This window comes from Pinus tabuliformis, chromosome X (assembly GCF_031772625.1).
Source record: "Pinus tabuliformis cultivar Carrire ecotype Pingquan chromosome X, CPIR1, whole genome shotgun sequence".
Classification (NCBI taxonomy): Eukaryota; Viridiplantae; Streptophyta; class Pinopsida; order Pinales; family Pinaceae; genus Pinus; species Pinus tabuliformis.
In genome coordinates, this window is record NC_142308.1 from 237550224 (window position 1) to 237561042 (window position 10819).

Sequence of the window (10819 nt, forward strand, 5' to 3'; positions counted from 1 at the left end):
AGCCTCATTGTAACACAGTTCAGAGGCATGTAGCCGCCGCATCTCTTCTCAGAGATAAGCTACCATCGCCTGCGCTAGTGTTATTTCCATCCTGTTTGTAAGCATATTTCAGTATTTGATATTAATTAAATGAAGTGTTGTTTCTACTGCATCTTTGTATTTATGGTTATATCTGTAATTTGTTGTGTTCCTATTTAAATTTGGATTAGTGGTATCAGAGCGGTCTCCTCTTTCTCTGTTTTTATTTGCATGTCCATAACGAGGTCCAGATATAAGGAGTTAGGGCTCGATCTAGTTGAACCTTTACAAAATCAGCTTCGCAAACCCCGACGACCGCCCATGGGGGAAGAAAAGAAAGACGAGGGGGCAAGAGATCCTATCAAAATATTGCTCGAGGAGGCCCTCGAGAAACAAAGGAACGCGATGATGGATAAATTTGACTAGATCCTTCAACGGTTACCCATCGACGGCGCATCCACATCCAACAGCCACTCTGGAGGCTCCACTCCTTTTAAGGTACAAGTAAACTTTGACATTCCCATATTTGAGGGCTAAATAGATGCAGACGCCGTAGATAAATTTTTAAATCTGCTAGAAGGATATTTTTTTTGTTCATGATTTTTCCAGTCAAGAAAATATTACTTTTTCTCTTCTTAAAGCTGCCCCCCACTTCAAGGACTAGTGGGAAACCTATGGTGAGCAGAAGGATGAAAGTACGACCTCACATTTTTTAGCCGCACCCACTTGGAATTCGTTCCGAGATGCCATCAAGGAGCGGTACTACCCTGTTGGGAGCTATGTGGATAAATACATAAAGTGGACAACGTTGCGGCAGTGAAGGGACCAAGATGTGCCAGAGTTTACTAATGTTTTTCATACCCTTCACATAGAGTTGGGTATCAAGGATTCTGAGAAACATTTGGTACTCAACTACTGTAGTTACCTACATAGGTACATCCAGGATGAGTTGGAGTTCCTAGATATCTCCTCTCTTGGCATGGCGTACCGATATGCTGTCAAGATCGAGCAGAAGTTTAAACAAAAGAAGCGAGACTTTGGATCTGTGAATCTAAAGCAAGGGAAAGATTCCTGCAAAGCACAGAACAAAGGAAAAATCCAAGGAGGGGCAGCCCAAGACAACCCACAAAAGCTTCAATCAAATAACAACACTGCGAAGCCGAAGAAGGATAAGGGAAAGTGGCAAAAGTTCCATAAAAGCTCCACTCACAACACAAGTGAGTGTCGGGCCAAGCAGTCATTGGTGGCCTAGCTGAAGGATTCGGAATCAGACGCATGTTCCAACTCTAAGTCAAACCCTAATAAGGGGAATGATAAAGGGAAGCAGATTATCGATGTGAAGCCAAACACCACCATTGCCACCATGAAGATCGAGAAGGAGGAACTCGAAGATCCAGAGGAGGAGGAGTGCCTCTTCCACTCCTAGATGTGGGCAAAGGGTTCCCCTCTACAGTTCATTGTCGACAGTGTGAGCCAAAGGAACCTCATTTCGGTAGAGGTTGTGAAGCAGCTAGGCTTACCGACCACAGCACACCCACAACTATACACTATCAGGTGGCTTCACCAAGGATGGGATCTTCGCGTGAGACAAAAGCGCCACCTTCAACATAGCATCAAGCCCTTCACGGATGAGGTATTATGTGAAGTTTCTCCACTTGATGTTTGTGATGTATTATTAGGCCAACCATACTTACGGAAGCGACATGCTATGTATGAGTGAAGGCCTTGCACAGTTATTGTTACTTTCCAAAATAAGTTGTACAGGATACCAGAGGTAGCATAGCCTGCCACCATCTCTTTGGTTACTACAAAAAAAATGTAGTAAGCTTATTTCCAAAACCAAGAAATTTGTTTTCCTGATGATACGCCCTCAGGGAGAGAAGAAGATGGTGGCCATGACCTCCATACAAAGCCCCTCTGCACAACAACAACAAATGGACAAGGTCATGGAGGAGTATGTGGACATATTCACCTCCCCCGCAGGGGTGCCTCTGCACTATCAGGTCAAGCACTCCATCGATCTGACCCAAGGTGCGTCGTTGCCCAATGGACCAATCTATCGGCTATTCGTTCGAGAGAATGACTAAATCAAGAGGCAGATTTAGGAGCTACTGTAGAAAGGTCACATTTGAATGAGTTCATAGCCCTGTGGGAGCCCAATCATGTTAGTAAAGAAGAAGGATGGGACTTGGAGACTCTGTATTGACTATCGGGCGTTGAACAAGATCACTATCCAGAATAGGTACCCAATCCCATGGATTGATGACCTTCTGGACCAACTCAAGGGGGGAGAATATTTTAGCAAGATCAACTTGAAGTCCGGATATCACCAAGTACCAATCAAACCCTCCGATGTGTGGAAGACTACCTTCAAATCCAATGTGGGCCTTTTCGAATGGTTGGTTATGCCTTTTGGGTTGACGAATTCTCTTGCAACCTTCATGAGGCTAATGGATGACATCTTATGGCCATTCACCAACTCATTTGTAGTGGATACTTGGATGACATCCTGATCTTCAGCCAGAGTTGGGAAGAACACCTCCACCACATCTGACAGGGTCTCCAAACACCGCGACAACACAAGTTGTGTACCAATTTGGAGAAATGCATTTTCGGCATGACCCAGGTTCAGTATCTAGGATACATTATTGATGAACGGGAGGTGCATGTGGATCCAGCCAAGATCCAATTCATTCAGGATTAGCCAGCCCCAATCACTCTGACAAAGCTCCGTAGCTTTCTGGGTCTTGCCAATTTCTACCACGGGTTCGTGTTGGAATTCTCTCATATCACTTGGCCCTTGAGTCAAGTCACCAAGGGAGGAGCAAAAGAAAAAATATTTTGGTCTAAATCTCAACATAAGGCATTCACAGAGTTGAAACATCGCCTCTGCTCTACACCAATGCTCACTTTACCAGACTTGGAACAACCATTTGAGATCGAGACAAATACCTATGACTATGCTATTGGGGCAGTCCTTACTCAACACGGCATCCAGTGGCATATCACAGTGAGACACTTTCAGCCACAGTCCACAAGTATCCTACCTATGACAAAGAGATGTATTCCATTGTGCAGGCTTGTCGAAAATGGAAGCATTACATTTTGGGGAAGGAAATGGTCATCGACACACACCACCGACCCCTACAGTTCATACAGACGCAAGGGAAGTTGCATAATGATCGCCATCAGAAGTGGCCCACATACCTGCAACAGTTCCGTTTGAATATCAAGTATAAGAAGGGTAGCACCAATAATGTTGCAGACTGCCTCAGCCGACCACTGATCATGGCGTTAACCACCATGCTCAACTCTTGTGGGCACGAGACTTCTGATTGGCCACTTCTCACCAAAAGCGACCCATAATTATGCCACACATACCAGACACTCTCGGAGGGTTAGCAAGTTCTAGATTTTCACCTCCTAGATGCCCTGTTATGCCACCTGGGACACATTTTTGTTCCTTCAAGTGAGCGAGCCAAGATGATTTGGGAAGTGCACTACAGTCGGGCCTCTAGGCATTTCGAGATTGCAAAAACAGTGGCAGTACTGCATAATTATTTCTATTGGCCGAATCTTCGACAGGATGTCAAGATGTACATCAGATCTTGCACTACCTACGCCATTGCCAAACCAACCATCAAGAAGCAAGGCCTCTATAATCTGCTTCCGACCCCTAGTCAGCCTTGGGAATCCATCTCCATAGATTACATGTCGGGCCTTCCTTCTACTAAGCATGGAAACGAATGTGATTTTATGGTCATCGACAGATTCTTGAAGATGGCCATTATGGTGGCCTGCATGAATAATATCAGAGCAGAAGCCACTGCTAAACTCTTTGTTGAACGAGTGTGGGTACACTTTGGATCCCACAGTTTATCATCTCAGATCGAGACAACAGCTTCCTCAGTATATTTTGGTCCAGTCTCTAGTCGATGCTGGACACCAAGCTCACTAAGTCCACAACTTTCCATCCCCAAATTGATGGCCAGACAGAGGTCGTCAATAGGATGATCGTACACATTCTTTGCATGTACAACTCAAATCATCCATGCACATGGGATGAGAGCCTCCCTTATCTCCAGCATAGCTATAACCGGGCTCTCAACATCTTGACTGACCATAGCCCTTTTCAAGTGGGCTTGCGATTCCAGCCACTATGTCCCATTGATGTTGTCATAACATTTGCAACTACTCAGGAAGATTCAGCTCATGTCCAGTCGGAAGTCGATAAGGCAAACAACTTCATTGAGCACATCCAACATATCCACTGGTAGGTCCATGACATTCTGGAGAAATGAAATTCCAAGTACAAGCAGCGACACTATCAACATCGAGTGCCACACAAGTTTCAGGTCGGCGACAAAGTCTGGTTGCATTTGCAGAAGGAATGCCTTACTGGAGCCTGTCGAAAACTCAGACCACTTCGATATGGTCCTTACACCATTAACAAGGCTATGGGAGACAATGCATTTGAGCTCAACATTCCCCCATTCCTTTGCCTGCACCCAATGTTCAATGTGGACTGTAACGTACCCATTTGGCCTACCCTATAATAATAGCTTATTAGGTGTAATTTTTTTTTTTACAACTAATATTTGACCATTGTCTTACGTAATATCTTTATCGTGGAAGAACAAGTATTATTCCTGTTACTATACTCATTTCTTAACACTTTATAAAATCTCATAATATCACATTATTCTTTTATTCTTTATTGGACTGTAATGGGAACCCTTAGATTTATATAAACAACTTATATATCAGAATTGGCATTAAGTGTGAAGGACTAATCATGGCATGCAACCTATATAATCTTCTGGTCAATCCACATCGGCATTAGTGGAGTATTATCTTACGTTTACTATATCCAACATTGGCCATGCATCATTATTATAATTAAGCATAATCAAGGTGTTTTGACCAACCCTTAGTTCGACATGCATAACTATCTAACTAAACTACCCTTATCAGAAGCAATTCCTCTACTTGTGCAATTAGAAGCATGATCCCCTAAGTGTCCCACATGCACCATAGTTACCACTTGATGTTAGATTCAACAACTATCTTAACACTATTATATGACCATTTCAGAATAATGACTTCAAGGAGACATTACGGAAATCATTAACATCAACACACTATAGTTATCATTTTCCAACTACTTAAGAATGGCCAAAGTAATGACATGCACATCAAGTCCTCAATAGATGAAATGATTTCATAGGAAAACATTAACACAGGTAATCTATTTATGAATAGTTGTCACATGCAAATTCTACCATGAATGGGTCCTAGAACCATTACCTAATGAACAGGCTTCTACAGTTAACTTCACACTGGAATGCAACATGCATAAGAAATCCATCATTCCCATATTAGAGATAAATTCAACCATCATTATATCTGAGCTAAATGATTTTAATCTCATAGCAAGCAAGGATTAATATAAAAAACATACACCTGGATGCAGGTGATCATAATGCCATTAATGGTGATTAGATGGAAGGACGGTGGGAGGCTTGGCCACATGGCCACCCGCGTCCCCTCCCAGGCCAGAGTAAGGCGAATTCATGGCGACTTGCAGGCACCATTAATATGGTGCTCAAGTCGAGAATTTTGTAACAAGCATAAGGAAATGGCCTCCGTAGACCATAACTCAGTCTTCCCTCCTCTGATAAATAGCAACTGCCCTCCTCAAGCTGCGGAGCCATGCTCCCGCACCGTCATTGGCAAACGATGTTGGTTGCTCAGCTGAGTGGATGTGGGAAATGGGTATCATTTCTCCCAAACAACACACTGTAAGTTGATTCAAGCTCAAAACCCCTTTATTATCCCTATGAACAGCCATTCCAGTCCTAGTAATTCCTCTGATTCCCCATATGTTAGCTCTGAGACTAATTCCGTCATGGCGCGCATCCGACACCGCATGCGCAACTGAAGAGGGGGTAGTCATGGCGGAAGCATTCGTCCTCCCACTACACCCAACCCTGAATCTGCTTCTCCCTCCTCTTCTCCAAACATTACTCATCCCCATGGCACCTTCTCTGGCAGGTATACAGACACGCGCAGTGGTAGAGGGCGGGCTTAGCTCCAGGATGACTGCAGAATGAATGCAGCCGTTCATACTGCCAATTTTCCCCTTCCCCCTCACCCAACTCCTCATACGACTCAATTTTGATTCCATAGCACTCTTCACCGGCCCGTCATTATTGCCACTATCACCATTACCTTCATTGAGGAAATTAACCCGCAGGAAGCTCAGCCAGGGAATAGCGATGAGTAGCAGAGGGCCGCTCAGCGGAACAGGAATGCCCGAGACCCAAGAAAGCAGTAGATGGTTGAGAACTCTGCCACCCCGCATGGAGAGGAGCTGGTTGGCAGCCAGCTGGCCACCGAAGGTAGAGCAGGAGACACAAAGGCACCGGTGTCACCCAGGGCGACACGTCAGCAAGCATGAGGAGAGGAGTGGTACAAGTAGTGCGTCAGCAGAGAAGGAGTGGTACAAGTATGCGTGACGAAGAGCATGCTATAGACGACCTCCATGGGGTCCATCCTGATTGACAACTGGGCTGCCAGGTGTCGCCCTTCCGCCAGCTAGAGGTTTCATATGTTGTTGTCTGATTTTTGCTATGTTTTGTTTTTGAAAACTTTCCTTCTGGTTTGATTCGCTATTTTTCAATCTAGATCCCCTGTGCGGGTTTTTGATGTCAAAACTTGTGACCCCTGCGTGGGTTTTTTAATCTGGTTTCACAGACTGGTTTCCCCCTCAATGGGGCAGTCAAGTTTAGGTTGTGATATTTTTTGACAAACTCTGTTCAGCACTGCAGAGGCCAGCGCCTCGTTGTATTTTTATTTTGTTTCATATCAATAGAATAGTATTACTTAGCAAAAAAAAAAAAAAATATAAAACACATACCATGCAAGTGAATCTCATCATATTAGAGGGAAACACCATTAAATCTATTAATACATAAGCATATGAAATTTATCAAGCATTCTCATGGCGAAGAAACTTAAGAACTCTTCTCATAAAAAACTAGAACTATAACAGAGAGAGAGAGAGAGAGAGTAAGAATCATCATACACACATTCCACGCATGTGACACCAACTAAAACATCACTTGGAGGGAGGAGCACCACCACCCAACCATGAATCACCTCTGATTCCCCCCAAGCCTAAGTTCTTGCTAAGGATCAACTGTCCTCAATTGTTCGATGCATTGGGTATTTAATACCCTCTTTCATGATTTATTTTCCATTGGCGGTGTCCTGCTTTTATCAATTTTTCCATTTGCCTAGGTCTTTTTTGGAAAAGCTCGTCTTTATCTCCCACGAGGCTTTTCCTCATAAAAGTTTGCCTTTATCTCCCACAAGGCTTTTATGTCCGATGGATCTTTATCTCCCATCCATCCAAGCTCATCTAGAATCACATCTAGAAGCTTTATCATGAACGAATCATCTCTATCCCATTCCACATGGCATTTGGCAAGAATCTCCTCTCTCTTGGTGCTCCACCCTCCAAGTGATTTATTTTATTAATTTATTTAATAACACATTTTCTTTTCATAATACATATCACCTAGCTTTCCTCATCTTAGGTTTAGAATATTTTAACCCACAAAGGAGGGTATCACACCTAGCTTTCCTCAGCTTAGGTTTACAATCATTTAACACACAAGGGAGGATATCACACCTAGCTTTAACTCAGTTTAGGTTTACAATAATTTAGCACACAAAGGAGGGGTGTTACATGGACCGCCTTCGACCATACTTCCCACCATTGCTGGACACATAAGACAATGCAGAATAACTCACACATATAGAGTTAAATCCAGATTGCATGTAACAAGCCACAAATGATTGGATCATGGACACACAGATCAAGAACAGCCGACAACAAAGGATCCAACTATATCAAGTTTTCAAAGTAGGCCAACTCCTTCACCAGGGCAAGTGGCTCACGAGGGACCAAGTTCAGCAGAAGTTTCCTCATCTCATGGAGGAACTCAATGCAATGGGGACCATTTCTTCCTAAGGGGGGAGTAATGATCCAGGTGGATCATGGTGGCCACCTGCCTATTCCACTTGGACCCCCACCATTGTTTCTTTCAATTTTTTTGTTTCCTTATTTATAGCGCAATTTATTATTTTTTGGCAGTTTTTCAAGTCCTAAACTTTCGGAGTCGTTTTGAGGCCCTAAATGATGTTTTTGGGGAAAACTTGGGCCAAGATGAGGTATAGGTTGATGTTGGTGATGCAAAAGTTATATTCCTTGGATAGATCTTTCTAACGAGGTATTGTGTGCATCAAACAGAGATCGTATACCAAAGTTACAACCCCGGGAAGTTGATGTACCAATTTACCCAAATGGGACCCATAGTTTGGCACTTCATCTCCTAGGGTTAGGTTTCTGGATGTTTAGGGTTTTCCATTGTTTCTCAATAATAAATAGGCATTTGAGCCTCATTGTAACATAGTTTAGAGGCATGTAGCCGCCACATCTCTTCTCAAAGATAAGCTACCATCGCCTGAGCTACTCTTATTTCCATTCTATTTGTAAGCATATTTCAGTATTTGATATTAATGAAATGAAGTGTTATTTCTACTGCATCTTTGTATTTATGGTTATATTCGTAATTTTTTGCGTTCCTGTTTAAATCCGGATCAATAAGTTTTAATTTTTCCTTGCAGGTGGGACCTCACATTTGCCTTGGTAAATATTTTGGATACATTCAAATGAAGATTGTTGTGGTCGTCCTCATTAGTTTCTTCAAATTTGGAGTTGTTAAAGATACAGAAGTGAGTTATCGTCCCTCATTCAGGATACATATGAATGAAGATGGACAAAATATTTAAGTAGATCCTAGGTTAGGATGTTGATCAATTGATGAACCAATGAGTCAATACTGAATTTAGCTCGAATTCATTTCAAGAACATGGAAAGTTTATACAAATGAACAATTTAAATGAACCAAAGCTAAGGGTAGAAACTTTCGTTTAATTGATATTATGGAAGACATAAGACTGAGATTGATAGTTGAAGGCACTAATTTGGTCAAATTAAGATCATAACCTTTATAGAACAAAAGTTTAACTCTATGAGTCACAAGTGACATTTTTGAGTCAATTAAGATAGTGATACGTACATTGGGTAGAAATAAGCCAAAGGGCCTCTTCTTGGAGTCTATTTTGGTAAGGTATATCTCACTGACATGTGGAAGAATTGGCCTGTATACCCTTTGCCATTATCTTAACTTTGCTCAGTAGCATTTGCAGCCATGGTGGTTTCTAATACTCCTATTTTACCGACAATTCCAACTTTCTCTTAACAATTATTCTTGTTTTGAATTTCAATAGGACGAGGAGTTTTTGTGTGAAAGCATTAATACATCTATGAATTTGGTGCTAGGAAATTCTACAGGCATGATTACCACATACTATTTATCTTCTCTAGGTGACGGGCATGACAAAATTGATATGGAGTTCTTGAAAAATGTTTTTTAAGCAAACCCTACATTTTACACACAAAACATTTATGTCAATGGTTCAACCAATAGAGAGAAGTAACAATTCTATTTATGGTTCAACCCAAGAACAAATTATCTCTACCTGAATCTCATGTAATTTTTTCTGTGTATTTTTTGGGAGAGGTTTCCTTGATCGATTCAAGAGAACACGATGGGTTGTAAGTTTTTCATTGGAGGCAACTGGAAATGCAATGGTACTTTGGAGTAGGTTAAAAAACTTGTTAGTACTCTCAATGAAGCAGAAGTTCCATATGAAGATGTCGTGGAGGTTGTTGTGAGCCCTCCGTTTGTGTTTCTTTCAACAGTGAAGGCCTTACTACGCTCTGATTTCACAGTTTCCGCACAAAATTGTTAGGTAAGGAAAGGAGGTGCTTTTGTTGGAGAGATCAGTGTAGAGATGTTGATCAATTTGGAAATTGCATGAGTCATACTCAGTCATTCAGAGAGAAGGCTTCTACGGAAATAAGATAATAAGTTTGTTGCAGATAAAGTGGCTTATGCACTTTCTCAAGGTTTGAAGGTAATAGCTTGTGTTGGAGAGACTCTTGAACAATGGGACGCTGGATATATATATCCAATGTAGTTTTTTAACAAACCAAAGCAATAACAGATAAGGTTGTTGACTGGCATAACATAGTTATAGCATATGAGCATGTTTGGACGTCTGGAACTAGAAAAGTTGCAACCCTAGCTCAGGCTCAGGAGGTGCACTATGAATTAAGGGATTGGCTTAACGTAAGTGTTAGTCCTGAAGTAGCAGCATCAAATTAGATTATTTATGGTGGCTCTGTAAATGCTGGAACTTGTGTTGAATTGGAAGCACAACCTGATCTTGATGGATTGCTTGTTGGAGGAGCTTCACTCAACGCTGAATTTGTGGACATCATTAAGTCTGCAACTGTGAAGCAAGGTTAAGTCAGAGCGAGTCGTTTTGTCTTATTTGCACGTGTTTGCTACAAACAAATTACAGTGGTAAAGCATAGCATTTGTGCATAAAAATGGCCACTACAAAATATCCCACATCATTTCATTCTACTTTTATGGTGTGAAAGATGAAACCTCTTTCCTCACAGGTGGCTAATGGATGGCTTACTTCAATTGGTAGGAATCTATGGCTAGGGCCCTATAACCTAATCGTTATCATTATGACGAAGGTGAATGATGATTCATCCTCTCGCTAAAATTAGAGAGAGGACTGAGATAGAAAAAGGGTGAAACCATCTCTTGCCTTGACGACTCTAACCATGATTGCTAGAATGAATATGAGTGAA

The 10819-nt window shown here is 42.0% G+C and overlaps 1 pseudogene; it reads left to right on the plus strand.

The window, feature by feature from the left end:
* Positions 1–9699: 9699 nt before the first annotated feature.
* On the plus strand, positions 9700–10463 carry LOC149139244 (triosephosphate isomerase, cytosolic pseudogene; annotated as a pseudogene).
* The last annotated feature ends 356 nt before the right edge of the window (positions 10464–10819 follow it).